The sequence below is a fragment of the Ananas comosus genome, linkage group 11 (assembly GCF_001540865.1).
Source record: "Ananas comosus cultivar F153 linkage group 11, ASM154086v1, whole genome shotgun sequence".
In the NCBI taxonomy this organism is placed as follows: domain Eukaryota; kingdom Viridiplantae; phylum Streptophyta; class Magnoliopsida; order Poales; family Bromeliaceae; genus Ananas; species Ananas comosus.
Window position 1 is genome coordinate 8,514,388 of NC_033631.1, and position 17,977 is coordinate 8,532,364.

Sequence of the window (17,977 nt, forward strand, 5' to 3'; positions counted from 1 at the left end):
AACATCACTCGATCCACAGAGACTTACTCTTGCTTCTTCAACCAAAACTAACGTAGATAATAATAATAATAAATATTAAGTAACACTCGATCCGCTATAATAGAAACTATTAAAACAACCAACAACAACAACACATATCTCCTCAAAACTTACGTGAGAGGAGGTTGCAAAACCCTCGAACACCCACCCACACATGCATAGCATGCACGTCCAAAAAAAAAAGAAAAAAAAAAACTCTCTTACGCAATTCAAATCCATTTAAATAGAGCGCGCTAAGCTAGCTAGCCCTACACGAATATCAAAGCCGCCGCGGCAAGAGCGAGCGCGAGCCCGGCACGGCTGAAGCGGGCGGCGGCGGTGGCTCGGGACAGGGCCCACACCCTGACGTCGTCAACGACGGGCCCGCACAGCGAGCTGTGGTCGTCGCTGCGGGTGTTGTAGTAGACGCTGTAGAAGGCGACGCGGGTGCGGTCGGCGCGGGCGACGAAGGTGAGGTTGGCGAGATGGCTGGTGGCGTTCCCCGTCGGGGAGTAGTGGAAGGCGCCGGTCTGGTCGGCGGCGAAGGCCATGACGGCCAGGGGTGGCTGGCAGGCGTCGCCGGCGGCACCGAGGGTGAAGGTGAGGGCGTAGTTCTTGGCCGGCGTGGTGGCCACCATCTGGGAGATGATGCCCTCCTTGCCGGACAGCAGCTCCACCGCGCGCTTGCCGCCGGGGACGGAGAAGTGGGCAGCGTCGACGTAGCGGACGGCACGGTTTGACTCGACGGTCCAGCCTCGCGTTCGGGAACACCCACGGCCCCTCCTCGAAGTCGCCGTTCACCGCCGCGTTATCTGCGGAAGAAGATGATGATGGACGATGGTGACGACGGTGGCGCCGAAAGAAAACTTAGCATTATCTTTTTTTTCCGAAAATCTTAAAAAATTGCTGTTACCTAACTTCTATGAATATATTAAATCATTCGTATATCATAAATTTATATAATTAGAACGAATTTGAATCAATCATTTAACTTTAATTGAAAGGATATTTACATAATATATTATAAGTCTAGAGAAACATACATATTAATTTAAAATTTAGAGAGATATATAAATTATTTTTAAATTTCAGAGGGATAGAATAGTATTTAACCTATTATTTTATTATTCAAAATCTGAAAAAAAAAAAAGAAAAATAGAAAAAAACCCTCTTGGAAACAGATATGCAAGCTTTTTTTTTTCTTTTTCTCTTTTTTTTTTCTCTTTGCCTTTTCCTTCCCAGTGGCCCAGTTTATAGACTACGGTCCAGATCAAGACTAGGGATGCAAATGAATCCAAATTAACGGCTCCTTGAATAAGTGTGAAAAAAAATATATATAAAAAATAATTTTTCAGAAAACTTTTCTTCAAATTTTATGAAAAGTTATTATTTTCGTTTTCTAAAAAAATCGAAAACGAAAACAGTAATTTTTTTATAAAATCTAGAAAAAAACTAGTTTTCTTGGAACCATGCGGGTGAAAATTTAAAAAAAAATTATTTTTCATAAAAGATTTTTTTTCTCAAATTTTTTTATATATATTTTTTTCGCAAAACCAACAGGCCCCTAAATGAGTGCCAAAAATAACAAAATAAAGTAATTTGCGGTGACTGCTCCTTCCCCTATTTACATCCCTGCTTTCCTAGTCAAGATAAAAATTTATCTAAAATATTACTTTTGTCAAAATTTTAAATATCGAGTCAAGCCGATCAATTCGACCCGTTGGACCACAACTCATTTTATAGAACAGTTCGATTCAACCTTTTGAATCGGATAAGTCAAAAATCTGCTTTGACTCGTTCGAACTAACGATTCAACCAATGAACCAGTGGACTAGTTTGGTTCTAAACAAACATGATGGATTTTTTAATCAAGTCAAAAAAAAAAAAAACAAAATCCAGCAGCATAAAATTGAGTCAACTTTTTGAAAATTTTATTTATAATTGATTTGATTAATTTTTATATTCCATTACAACTCATTAATCATATGAAAAGTGAAACCAGAAAACTTTTAGCCGCTTAATTTAGTCTAAAAATCAATATTTTGCACTTAAATATAGTATTAGAATAATAACATAAACATATTTTCATATAATAAAATAAAAAATAATTAAATATTTATGATGTCATACTGACGCCACTAGTTCAATTAACACACGGGTCAAAACCGGCAACCCTTCACCCAGTAATATTTTCGGATTGTTGTCGGTCTCAAATTTTTTTATTTTTTATTTTTTTATTTTTTTTATTTTTTTTGTCGGCACACTTTAGTGAGCTCTCTTATACATGGCCCTACAAGCCCATGGTGCGGTTCACTCGGTTTCGGGCTTTTTGTGCGCAGCGGGTCAAACCTGAACGCACAAGCAGGCTAAGTGGACCGCTTCGGCCCACAACACACCCCACCCACATGGGATCTGAAACCAATTCCCTTCTAAAGGGAGTAAAAGTAATATCAATTCTATATACGAGTCCAGCTATGGTGGTTTTAAAAGCACAACACACTTCGTGCTTTTAGGTTTTTCGCTATTAGATCTCTGCCCATTTGACTATTTCTATCATTAGAACATGCTATTCAGCCAGCCAACCACTCACTTAACCTTAGGGAACCACTATCATCCTAACCGCACATCCGTTAATTCAATGACAAAAAACCCACAAGCACCAATGACTTATACTTTTAGGCCCTGTTTGGATCGTGGGATAAGCGGGGATAATGAAAGTTATCCCCGCTATTCCGCCAAACGGGATGAAATTTGGCTGGGATATTTTATCCCGGTCAAACCTTGCTATTCCCGGTTATCCCGGAATAGCAAGGGATTTGCTATTCTACCATTTTGGTGGAACAGTGCTATTCCAATGCTTAATTTCAAACTTAATTAAACTTATAAATTAAATTAAACTAAATTATATAAATATAATATGTTATATATTATAATACATTATTTTTATTATAAAATTATTAATTGTACTATATTAATACATATTATTTATATTTAAATATTATAATAAAATTTATAATAAATTATATTTAAATATTATAAAAAATTCTTTTTATTAAATTTAAATTTAAGTAGAATTTTAAAAAAATTTATAAATTTATTATAATAAATTATTTTTATTAATGGTTCCCACCACTATTCTTATTTTAAAATTTTAAAAATTAAAAATTTAAATTTTTAAAATTTATAATTTATAATCTCAAAATTAAAGTTTAAAATTTAAATTGAGTAAATTATATAATTGTAAATTTAAATTTTGATATTTTAAATTTTTGAAATTTAAATTTGATATTTTATATTTTTTAAATTTAAATATGATCTTAAATTTAAAGTTTGAAATTTAAAATTTAAAATTTTGAATTTAAAATTTGAGATTTTAAATTTCAAAGTTAAAATTTTAAATTTAGAAATATAAATTTAAAAATTTAAAAATTCAAATTCAAATATAATAAGTGGATAATTCATTATTTTTTATTTACAAAACCCTTATCTTTCTTATTCCATCTTACCTAACAACGCTATTTTTTTTATTTCAGGAATAATCCAATTTTCATCCAAACGCAAAATTGATCTAATCCTCGCTTATACCTCAATTTATACCTATCCCTGGAATAGCACTTTTTCTTATCCCAACCAAACGATACCTTAAAAACATAGAGTTCAATTCTCTCTCTCTCTCTCTCTCTCTCTCTCCTCTCTCTGTATATATATATATACATATATATATATAACTATACTATCGAAAGTATAAGAGAATTGATGTTTCCGATTTTTTTGCCCTTGGATCAAGAATTGTAGGGTCGGAATGATAATGGTTCCCTTCAGGACCCCCTAAGGTTGAGTGGTCCCCTGCAGGTAATAATATTAATCCAAAGGTTAAAGGAGTTGATCCAAGGACCAAAAACTGAAAGCATGAACTCTCTTATAATTCCGAAAATATAGTAGCTCTACTATATATATATATATATATATATATATATATATATATATATATATATATAGTCCGGCATGAGTACGATCGCACTCGTACTCATAAGTCATTTTCGATGATAGAGCTTCCGAATCGACAATTCATGCCATTAAACGTTATCTAGAGCATGTAAAACTTTTAGATATCAAATTTTATAATTTTTTGACATCATTTACCTTACGATCAAAATGTCACAAAATTGACAATTTTTAACGGTCGGTATGGAATACATGGTTGTTTAACGGTGTAAAAAAATCGGAATCAGTTGAATTTTTGATAGAAAATTGTATTCACTATCTAAATAAAGATAAATAACTTCGATCTTAAATTGAAGGATCCGATCATCTACTTTTAGGATGTCGTTCGATTTCGACCGTTTATTTTATACCTACTTGATGGACTTTATTATGATTTTAAAAAATTACGAAATTTATTTTCTAGAAGTTTCAAATATTCTAGAACATATTTAACGGAGTGGATTATCGATTCGGAATCTCCATCATCGAAAATAACTTATGAGTACGAAGGGCCCAATACTCATAAGAGTATAGCAGCCCTACTATATACATATATATATATATATATTACAAATTTGGATTTTAGGCGAACTCAAATGGAAAGAGATATATATATTACAAAGTTTTTACTATTTAAATTTTAAGCCTACCCAAATGCAAAGAGATAGATATTTTGCAAATTTTAATTATTAGATTAAAATTTTAATTTTGTTAATTGATTTTAACTTTCCATCTAGTAATAAGACTGACAATCTAATTTGCTGTCTACAAGCCAACTCGTGTTCGGCTCATCAATAAATAAGCCGAGCACGAGCTGAATTTTTTAGCTTCATATTTTAACAGAAGAGCTCGTTTTCGGTTCTTTAATAACCGTTTGTGTTCTGCAAGTTGCAGACAGCCCTTAATTTTGAGTCCTACTAACGCATCAATTATTTCTGCAAAGCGCAGGTCAAGTGTACGTGCATGGGGTAGTAAAAAGCATATTGCTTACTTTCTCTTGAATTACTAGATTACCTTTGGGCGGGTCCGGCGTGAAGAGCTTCTTGATGGCCACGTTGTCGAGGATGGGCCCGCAGGTGGGGTCCTCCTCCATGCCGGGGTTCCGGAACGCCAGCCGCGCCGCGCCGTCGTCCGCCGCCTGGAACGCCCACGCGTACGCGTCCCACCCCTCGACGCTGTACAGCGTCTGCAGGTCCACCGCCGACGACGCCGCCGTCGTGCCGCCCACGCCCGAGACCGACACGTTCAGCGTCTCGAGCTGCGCGCACGTCCGCGCGGCGCTGAACGTGACCGAGTACTCCGCGCCCTTCTCCACCGCCACGCTCTGCGCGATCTCCGCCTCGTTCCCCAGCCGCACCGCGTGCTCACCTGGAATTCAAAATGCTTTGCTTACAAATAAATCTTACAGTATTTTACAATCTATGTAATTCATTATTACCTCCTCGTGATTTGCGCAAGACCGCACATATATGCTAGTTTGTAGGGTGTTACAAAATTTATTTGTAGGTATAGCATTCATTACTCTTTAGCACACTTGTTTTTTGCCTTTTTTTTTTTTCTCTTTTCTTATACTTTGGAGACAAGGATACCAAGCTACTAGATTTTTTTTTTTTTTTTCTTAGGTAGAAATGATTTCAACTGCACACGTAAAACAATTAGGCTTCCAACTGGAGCTCTTTTTCTTCAATCCCCTCCTCAAAAGTGAAAATTTCATAACTACTCCTTTAAAGTGTAAAATATTATTGGTGTCGTTCTCTCTCTCTCTCTCTCTCTCTCTCTATATATATATATATATAAAAAGCTAGGCTCCTATACTTTCGAAAGTACGGAGGCCTCCGTACTTATAAGTTGTTTTCGATGATGGAACGTCTAATTCGGCAATCGGTTTCGCTAGATATAATCTACGCTATTAGAACTATCTAGAAACCAAATTTCATAATTTTTTAACTTCGTTTACCTAGTGAACGAGTAGTCTCAAAATGAATGGTTGAAAATAAAAATCTTATAAAAAACAGTGATAAAGAACTCAAATTTCAAATCGAAAGTATTGTTCTTACTCTGGATGTTAAGTAGAATTTTCTATTAAAGTTTCACGTAATTTGGATACTTCTACACCGTTGAACTTAAAAACGTGCCACATCGGCCGTTAAAATAGTCATTGTTGAGACCCTTTGATCGCTTGGTAAATGAAGTCGAAAAATTATAAAATTTGGTTTCTAGATAGTTCCAATAACATAGATTATGCCTAGCGGAGCCGATCGTCGAATCGGATGTCCTATCTTCGAAAACAACTTACAAGTACAGAGGCCTCCCGTACTTTCGAAAGCATAGGAGCCTAGCTCTATATATATATATATATATATATATATATATATATATATAGCAGGGCTGCTGTACTCTCAGGAGCACGGAGGCCTCAAGGCACGGAGGCCTCCGTGCTCCTGAGCCGTTTTCGATGATGAATTTTCGAATCGACGATCGGCTCCGTTAAACTTGATCTAGCGCATTTGAAGTTTCTAAAAAATAACTTTTGCGATTTTTCGATATCATTTACCTAGTGATCGAAAGGATTCAAATCTATAATTTTTAATGGTTGATATCTGCCGTTTTCAAGTTTAACGTGTAGAAGTATTCAAATCAGATGAAATTTTGATAGAAAATTCTTTATACTAGCTACAACAAGATCTATATTTCTAATCGAAAATTTTAGTGCTATATCACCACTTTTTATGATTTTTATTTTCAGCCATTAAAAATTATAGATTTTGAATCCTTTCGATCACTAGGTAAATGATATCGAAAAATCGCAAAAATTATTTTCTAGAAACTTCAAATGCGCTAGATCAAGTCTAACGGAGCTGATCGTCGATTCGAAAATTCCATCATCGAAAACGGCTCAGGAGCACGGAGGCCTCCGTGCTCCTGAGAGCACAGCAGCCCTGCTCCTATATTATTATATATATATATATATATATATATATATAAGGGTTTAGAATTTAAGAGAGGGTTATGTTTGAAATTGCCTCTAAAATTTTAGTTCCTCAACTTTTTTCACGCGTAGTAATTCTATTCCTAAATACTAACAAACAAATATTTTAACGTTTTGATGCAAAATAACAATTTAAATCCTAATTCAGATGCAAAGAATAAAACTTCACTTCACAAAGAAAAAGAAAAAAGATGATAATTTTACTGAGAAAAAAAAAAGTTTTTATATGAGGTATTTTTTTTGGAAAGGAAAATATGAGACAGTTCGAATACATTTTACCTTTATATATTGGTATATAAATAACTTCAATGGAAAGGAAACTGGTATTGCCAAAATAATATCTAACATCTGTTATTGCGAGAGCACATACATTATATCTAATCATATTCTGACTCTCAGTAAAAAATTATATCTAATCATGTTCAGACTCTCAGTAAAAAAATAAATTCGTAAATGTTAATTGATAATTACAGAGTTAATTAGTTAGTTAGTTAGTTACCTTGTGGCACGATGAGTATCATGCCGCCTTGCCGCTGGCCGGAGGAGATGAGCTCGACCGTGCCGTTGATGGTCCAGCCGGGGATCGACGTGACTCCCTCGCCAACGGCGAAGCTGGCGAATCCGCCCGCCGGAGCCGTCTCGAAGTCCCCATTTGTTAGCAGCCCTAAAGTAAAACAGAGGTTCGGCAAAATTTATTAGCATCAACTCCATAAAAGCTTATTACTCCTTTATTTTTCTTAATAAGAGATCTCATTGTAGAGCACCAAAAGATCCCTCAAATTAAATCATCAATTGGACATAATAGGCTCAGTTAGATAATACATTTGGATACTTTCCAATTTTAATGTGGACATAATGTGCTCAAAAAGCTCCAATAGCAAACGCATTTTCGAGGATATATTTGGAATTGCAAGAAAATTGCATTGCATGCAGCAAGAAAATATCACAGAAAAATAGTTTATTTGGTCTTGTTAAAAAAAAAAAAAAAAAATCACGCGTATCACAATAATATGATTAAGATGCGAACAATATAATTTATCTGATCTCCATCACGCACACGAAGAAAAGTATTTGGAGACAAATCTCTGCAACATCCATTATAAAATTGATTCGGTATTTTAGGTGACAGAAATGTTGACTCTTTGGTAACCTATAATGGCAGACAGCACCATTTCCATTTCATCTGGGGCAGTCAGTGGCCCAGCCACTTAACCACTCCCCTGGGGAGTCCATCTTTACTTTTGGGGCACCACTTGCTGCATACACAATGGTATGGACCGTTTTTGGGAACTGTGTTCTGAGCCTTGAACTAAATTATAAAAGCACTAATAAATAAATAATAGAATAAAACTTTTATTCAAGGAATTAATATTGCCAAAAGTACAGATCTCTCAAAATATTGCCTTTGTGTATGTAAATTTATATATATATATAGAGAGAGAGAGAGAGAGTTGAGCTAGAATACTATCGGTAGCAAACGGGCTCCGTTGTCACCCATTTGTTTTCAATGATGGAGCCTCCAAATCGACGATCGGTACCGTTGAAAATGATCTATACCACTTGAAGTATCTAGAAATCAAATTTCATGCTTTTTCGATATTTTTATCTTGTCCATCAAGTGGGCGTAAAAATGAACGGCTGAAAATAAATATCCTCTAAAAAGTGATAATAGAAATTTTGTAATCAAGATCGAGAGTATAGATCTTGTTCTAAATAGTTTAAAGAATTTTCTAACCAAAATTCAATTGATTTGGATAGCTTTACACCGTTAAACGAGAAAATACCTCATATCGACCATTAAAATTAAAAATTTTGAAATTCTTTGATCAATAGATCAATGATGTCGAAAAGATTTGAAATTTGATTTCTAGATACTTCAAGCGGTATAGATCATATTCAACGGTGTCGATCGTCGATTTGGAGGCTCCATCATCGAAAACAAATGGGTGGCAACGGAGCCCGTTTGCTACCGATAGTATTCTAGCTCAACTCTATATATACATATATATATATACATATATATATACTAGTTGAGTGTACGTACAAATGTACGTAACAATTAATTATTTAGTAATTATTTTAAATTAATACGAAATTGTACATCATATTTATTCAAAAATTTATAATATTTTTTAAAAATAAATTTATTTATTATGTACTATTAGAAAATACCTGTTATATATATTCTAACTCAAATTTAAATAGTTGTTGTCAACAATAATTATATATATATTTTTATTTTATAAAATTTATATATAGGATAGATATAGATATACATCGGATATTTTTCTATATTTTTTAAATTAAATTTAATTCACGATTTGAACTCAAAGTTAAATTTTAATGTAAAATGAATGGATAGAAGTGCTTTTTTAACAGATTGATCATAACCGTTCATTTTTATTTTTAATATTTTTAACCAATTGATCATACTCATTCGTAGAATTAAAGTTATAGATAAGTATAAATATTTTTTTTTAACAAATTAGTCATAATCGTTCGTTCTTATTTGAGATAATTTTTTACAAATTGATCATAAATTTGTACATCATATTAATTCAAAAATATGATTTACAAATTTATCAACCAATCTATCTTTTAAATTATTTTCAATGTAATATATTGATAGTCCCAAAATTTTAAATTTTAAATTAATTTTAAATTTTGAATTGAAATATAGATTTACTGTAGATATTCTGGCAAAAATTTGGATAAGCATAATATTTTTCTATTTTAGAGATAAAAAATTAAATAATTTTTTAATTAAAATATAGATTCACAGTAGATATCTTTCGGTTGGCAAAAATTTGGATAAGTATATTTTTTTTTTCTATTTTAGAGATAAACAATTAAATAATTTTTTAATTAAAATATAGATTCACAGTAGATATCTTTCGGTTGGCAAAAATTTGGATAAGTATATTTTTTTTCTATTTTAGAGATTAACAGAAATGAAAAGTTTGTTTCATTATGTTATTTATTTTACGTACGGAAAGAGGAATCAATATTTTTCCCGCTAAAAAATAGGTCTGTCGACAGACCCAAATTTGAAATACGTGCTTTTATATATAGTATAGATATATATATAGTCCGGCTATTATACTCTTACGAGTACAATAACCAGTACGATAACCTTCGTGCTCATAACTCGTATTCGATGATAGAGCTTCCGAATTGACGAAGCATACCGTTAAATATTATCTAAACATATAGAAATCAAATTTCATAATTTTCAATATAATTTATTTTGCGATCAAAAAACCTTAAAATTGATAACTTTTAACGGTCGATAATTTTGACTGTTTATTTAATGCTCGCTTGATAGACTTTATTGTAATTTCAAAAAAAATTTACGAAATTTATTTTTTGAAAGTTTCAAATGTTCTAAATTATATTTAATAGTATAGATCATTAATTTGGAAGCTTCATCATTAAAAATAACTTATGAATGTGAACTCTATACTCATAAAAGTATATATATATATATAGTCCGACTACCATACTCTTATGAGTATAGACCTCTTTGTACTCATATTTTCAGCTGTTAGATCTATCATTTTGATCATTTTCATTCGTTAAATCAAACTATTCAACCAACTACCCACTCAACCTTAGGAAACTATTATCGTTCTAACCGTACATCCCTTCATTCAACGGTCGAAAACATATGAATACAAAAGGATCTATACTCATAACAATATAGTAACCCTACCCTATATATATATATATATATATATATAGAGAGAGAGAGAGAGAGAGAGAGAGAGAGAGAGAGTAGGGCTACTATACTCTTATAAGTATAGGGCCCTTTGTACTCATAAGTTGTTTTCGATGATGGAGTTTTCGAATCGACGATTCACACCGTTAAACATAATCTAGAGTATTTGAAACTTTTAGAAAATAAATTTCGTAATTTTTCGAAATCATTATAAAGTCCTTCAAGTGGGTATAAAATGAACGGTTAAAATCGAACGACATCCTAAAACTGGATGATCGGATCCTTCAATTTAAGATCGGAGTTATTGATCTTTATTTAGGTAGTGAATAGAATTTTCTATCAAAAATTCAATCTATTCCGATTCTCTTTCACCGTTAAACTAGCAAATATCTCATACCGGCCGTTAAAAATTGTCAATTTTGTGAGCTTTTGATCGTAAGGTAAATGATATCGAAAAATTATAGAATTTGATTTCTAGAGGTTTCAAATGCTCTAGATAATGTTTAACGGTATGAATAGTCGATTCAGAAGCTCTATCATCAAAAATAACTTATGAGTACGAAGGCGAGTACTCATAAGAGTATAGTAGCCGAACTCTTTATATAAAGAGTAATTATATATATATATATATATATATATATATATATATATATATAGAAGTCGGCTCCTATGCTATCGGTAGCAGGAGCGCTCCGTGCTACCAAGTTGTTTTCGATAATGCGGCTTCCAAATCGACGATCGACTCCGTTAGACTTGATCTACACTATTGAAAGTATTTGGAAACTAAATTTCAAATTTTTTCGACACATTTGACTAGTGATCAAAAGATCTCAAAATTGACAATTTTAATGGCCGATGTGGTGTGTTTGTGAGTTTAACGGTGTAAAACAATCCAAATGCGATGAAAATTTTATAGAAAAATTCTTTTCACTATTTAGAGTAAAATCAGTATATCTGATCTTAAATTTAAATCTTTTATCATCATTTTTTATGAGATTTTTATTTTCAACCGTTCAATTTTAGACTACTTATTTGATAGGTAAATGATATCGAAAAATTATGACATTTAGTTTCTAAATACTTTCAATAGTGTAGATCAAGTCTAACGGAGCCGATCATTGATTTGGAAGCCGCATCATCGAAAACAACTTGGTAGCACGAAGCGCTCCGTGCTACTGATAGTATAGTAGCCTAGTTCTATATATATATATATATATATATATATATATATATATAAAGTAAAAAAATAAATTAAAATTTGAGAATTAAAATATCACTAGCTTTATAGGTCCAGGACCAAACGAGTACCAACAGTGTAATTTATCCTTATTAATTACTAGTCCCAATAAAAAATTGTTGCGGAGTGGTCCTCAAAAGCGCGTCGCTGATGCGTTGCATCAAAGCGCAAAGCATTACACGGGATCTGCTAGGTCGTGCAGTGTATCTATGAGCCTTCACTATTGCCACTACAATTACTATTTACTGTTACCTTTTTTTTTACTATTATTATTCTAGGGTGTTGGGGGGACAAAATGAAGAACATTATTGCTGTTAGGCTGTGATTGAATGAGTAGTTTCAAAGCTAATGCATTAAAAATATAATAAGAGAAATGCTAACTCTACGATCCAAGGATATTGTAACCGCTGCAATCCTTGCGACGCCCCACTTTTTTAGAGGTCATCTATCTTAAAACTACTTTATCCCAAGCACGCCTAACTCTCTTGACTAGAAGTTAGTCACCATCCAAAATACTATAGCTGAATTAAGAGATTTAGTCTTATTATACTATATATATATATAGAGAGAGAGAAAGAGAGAGAGAGAGTACGGAAGCTTCCGTACTGTCAAGTTGTTTTCAATTATGCGGCTTGTAAATCCACGATTAGTTCCGTTAGATTAGCTCTATATATATATATATTCTAAGAATGTCACTTGATGAGACTTGTTTTATTGGACTTATCAGACCTTGTGGGTATCCGCGCCCTTCTCGCTGTATGACCCTAGCTCAGCTGATATGAATCTCACAGTTTCGGCCGATGATTGGCTTGAATACCAATTATGATGCCCCACTTTTCAAGAGATCATCTATCCTATTAACTATTATAATCCTAACATACTTAACCCTCTTAATCTCTTAGGCCTAATCACAGTCCAAATATTATAACCAAGTTAAAAGATTTAATCATATTATACCTTATATAGTAATATTTCAAATCCTACAAGCCTCACAACCTTTAGACTTTACCGACCCCTTTTGGATTTTAATTAAAAAAAGAAGATAATAAGACAAGTTAAAAATAAAAATAATAAAAATAATAAAAATAAAAAAGGCACTTAGATAAGAGGGATTGTAAGATTACAATCCAAAATGGACTATAAGGATAGCATTGCTATTAAAATAAAGATTAAATTACAAAAACCCTGCCCGCACATTAGCACTAATCTGAATTACTCCTCCGTATTAAAACTATATTAAATATCCTCCTACATTTTGTCATTCTTTTAATATATCCAGCTTTTTAGGATGACCATTAAATTCAGCTATAAAACTTCATAAAAAATATAAGATTGCAGATGAAACTGCTTAAAATAATATAATATAATATAATATAGAGTCCGGCTAGGATACTATCGATAGCGTCAAGGACTTGGTGCTATCGAGTTTTTCACCGTTAAATTTAATCCTTTGATTATTTTTACCCGTTAGATTATACTATTCAATCAACCACTCACTCAACCCTAGAGGGCCCACATCATCCTAATCGCACATTTCTCAATCCAATGGCTAAAAAACTAATAGCATCAATAACTTGATGCTATTGATAGTATTCCAGCCTAGTTCATATAATATAATCATATAAATTAAATAAAATTATCAAATAAACTATTAATTTTAATAGTATTAGCAAAATAAAAAAATCTCTTTTATTTAAATTTTTATCTAAGATATGAAACAATATTATATGCAAGCTTGTTTTAGTAAAGTTTCACAACTTAATTTGTTAATTTTTTTAATTTATTGGAAATGGTGGCCAACACAGGATACTTTTTATAATTTAACTTAAAATAAAAGTACAATGTACGTAGGCTAAGTGTATGCCATTTTGAAATAATAAGCCCACAAACTATATAAACATTACTTATAAATACCTCCTAATTATTTTTGTTTCAATTTGAATAATTGTAAAATAATTGACATAAAAAAATTATTAAATAAATTTATTCAGCAGCCTATTTGAAAATCACCTACAGTTTAAGGGGCCTCCATACAATTTTACCCCCTAAAAAAAAATAATGGAGCTAAGCACACGAAGAAAATGTAATCCGTACAAGGTGAACAGTGGACAAAGCAAGAGGCCTAAGGAGCTATTTGATTAGATGTAATTATAAATACAAAATAATTAAAAATATATATAATTAAAAATACAGCCGTTGTAACTATATATATTCTATTTTGTCAAATGTAGTAGAAAACGCTCAACTATAAATATTTTATTTGATTATATGCAATTGAGAAATAATTTTTAAAAGTTTATCATTTTACATATATGATGGAGAGATTACCACCAATCTACAAATTTTTTTTTTATTTAAAAAATAATTAAGGAGGTAAGCATATATTTTGTTTAAAATTACTCTATCCAATTGCTGTAGTTCGAACTGCAGCCAATTTAGGCCTAGTTCCAACTGTTGCAGTTAGACCTCCTCTTGCATTTCTTATTGCAGCAATTAGAGTTAAATATATCGAACCAAACAATGAATTTGTGTTTACATGCAGTTACAAATACAGTGCAGTTGCAACTACATGCAACCAAACGGCTCCTAGTTTTTTACAAAATTATCAAAAATTATATTTATTTTCTTAATTTTACTGTATATTTTTTTAAAAATAAAAATATAAGAAAATAATAATTATAACTTAGAATTAGCTCAAACAAACAGTACTGTAGATGTACGAAAAGGGGACTTGAATAGCAGTTAAGCTTGCATGTGGATTAGATTAGATCAATTTCCAATTCAAAAAGTGAGTCCAAAAGTGCTTCTGCAACAATCAATTAAAAAGCTATGTTTAATTTTTAATATGACATATATCATAACTTGATCATGTGACAACCAAACCAGCTAATCATTCCTATCTAGTACAATGAAGCAATAGATTTTAATTCAATTACCTAAAATTAATGTGTAGCTATTAAAAATATACATTTAGTTGTTGCCAAATATTGGCTTATTTTCTTTCATATCATCAACATTAATTACTTCTTCTTTTTTTCCTTTTTTTGTTTTTTGGGCCATGAAAAGTGTACTCTGATACTTATATTATCTCAAATAAAATATTAGCTAGGAAATGATCTTAATAAAAGTCCAATTAAGCTTAATTGGGAACTAAGTAAAATTCTACAACAATTTCTTATGGCAAAGTCAATTTTTTATTTAGCATTGGATGCAAATTAACCAATGTAAGATACCAAACTGTAAATCAACTAAGAAATTATTTAGAAATTTAACTAAACTAAGGTTGAATCTTTTATTCAAGCTAAGCTAGGAGTTTTTTTTATTTACCACAACTGTTTAATGCAGTTGATTGTTATCGCGAACACCCTTGCCTTCTTGTTAAAAAAATATATGACTAACAACTCAACTCATTAGCAATAATAATTTGTTGGGTTCTAAACTATGACCCAAAATACTTAAATTTTACTATTTTTTCTAGAGTTCATAGTTTTTATATTTTAAATCACAATGTAGTACTCATTTGATGTAGGACTATGGGAACATTATAGATTTTTTCTATTTAGATCTCGACTAAGAAATATGAGACTAATCTCACACTTTCCATTATTAAACTAGCTATGATACCAAATTTAATGATCCAACATGTTAGAACGAATAACTGGTTGTGCCCTAAACCGCTAGCACAAAATGCATTGGTCTAGTGTTATTAGAGCTCGTATCATGTAATCTCATTTACAATTCACTTTTCATTCGATGTGGGACAATTTAGACGTCACATAAATACTAAAATATATATATAAATATATATTGTAAACACTAATAAATATAAAAAATGGAAGCCTACAACACCCCTAAAGTGAGAAAACCTCTATATTTTTCTTTTTCCTTTTTTTTATATTTATTTTTGTTAGTTATCTGGTCACTTTCATACTTACCATTTCCAAAAATTTCCTCTTCCTTTCCCATCAACTAGAAAACCAACAAAGTATTATTATTATTATTTTTTTCCATTGTAAAACAAAAGGTAATTATCGTTTGCCTTGTAAATTATTATCCAAAAAATTAGAAATAAATACTAAAATATAGAAAATATTTCTATAGTACTCACTTTTTTTTTCTTTCTAATTTTTAAAAATTTATATTTTATCTCTCCAAAATTTTTAAAGTATTTTTTAAAAATTACAACAATAATAATAAAGGTAAAATGACTAAATATTTTTTCTTATTTTTTTAAAAAAAACTTTTTTAATATATTTAAAAATATTTTTAATATAAATTATAAAAAATAGATCAAATAGTGATAAAATCTTGACCGAAAGAAAAAAAAATATGACGCCCCACTTTTCGGTTGTCATTCATTTTAGGACTATTTTAGTCCTCACACGCTTAACTCTTTTAATACCTTCGGTTTAATCACCGTCCAAAATACTATAGCTGGATTGATATTAAGAAATTTAATCTTATTATATCTCATATATATATATATATAGAACTAACCCAAATTTTGAGTTTGATATTATAACCAGGTTAAAAAATTTAGTCATATTATATCTCATATATAGAACTAATCCAAATTTTAAGGTTGATATTATAACCGAGTTAAGAGATTTAATCCTATTATATTTTATACACATTAATAATCTAAATTCTGATGTCTCACAAGAAAACTAAATATATCAACTTAAACTTTGAGGCTTCGTTTGGTTCGAGTATAAGTAAGAACTAGCTTATATCAGGAATAGGTATAAGTTTAGCTATAAGCGAAAACTAGACCAATTTTGTGTTTGGATGAAAATTTGGTTGTTTCTAAAAATAAGAAAAATAATATTTGAATAAATAAGATGGAATAAAAAAAATAATTGATTATTATAAATAAAATATAATAATATTACCCCTCTCATTATATTTGAATTTAAAATTTTAAATTCACAATTTTAAATTTTAAATAATTTAAATTTTAAAATTTTAAATTTTAAANCATTATATTTGAATTTAAAATTTTAAATTCACAATTTTAAATTTTAAATAATTTAAATTTTAAAATTTTAAATTTTAAAATTTGAAATTTAAGACCAAATTTAAATTTGAAAGATATAAAATATAAATTTTAAAATTTAAAATTATAAATTTTAATTTTGAGATTATAAATTTTAAATTTTAAAAATTCTAATTTAAGACAAAAATCTCTCTCTCTCTCTACCCGGGGGTGGGAACAAGCTCCCACCCTTGGGTAGGAACAAGTTGTTCCCAGGATAACCCGATATGGGTGGGAACTATATTTTTTTGTTTGGGTATAAAAAAGGAATAAGCCCCTTATAAGCCCCTTATCCCCCTCTTATACCTAATCCAAACGGCACCCGAAAGAATAACTGTAAATATTTTTTAAAAGTGAAGATGAAAAAGTAAAAAAAAAAAGTAAATATTTATAAAAAAAAATTATGTATTTTAGTCAAAAAAAATTTATTTAATTTTCTTTCCACACTGTCTTCACTCAAATACCCACAATGCGCACCAAAAAAACAGGCCTTTCCCTTTCCCTCCCCACTTATGAACAAAACCCACCTCAAATCAAAAACCAAAAAAAAAATAATAAAAAAAAGAAAAAAACCAAAATGCATTAAAGAGCTGAAACGAAATTAAACGCTAAATCTTAAAAAAATAAGAAGAAAAAAAAAAAAGAAGCGGTGATGTGCAAAACACAAAAAAAAAAAAAAAAAAAAAAAAAAAACATACCATCTTCTACTGCGGCGGAGGCCATTTGGGAGAGGAGGAGCAGCAGCAGCAGCAGCTGCAGCTGCATGAGGAAGAGGCAAATCGTCCGAGTCGAGGATCGAACCATTCTATCTCCCTTTCCCTAGCTGAGTTCGTGACTCGGGAACTTTTTTCTTTTTTTTTCTTTTTTTTTTTTACTCTCTAATTCTTGGACACAGAGGAGAGTGGGGGGAGCTACACAAAACTCACTCACTCACTCACTTACTCGGAGGTCTAATAAGTGATGGGGAAATGCCCTCCTCTCTTTACCCCCTTTTAT

At 31.2% G+C, this 17,977-nt stretch overlaps 1 pseudogene; it reads right to left on the bottom strand.

The window, feature by feature from the left end:
- Positions 9-17,933, bottom strand: LOC109716954 (annotated as a pseudogene).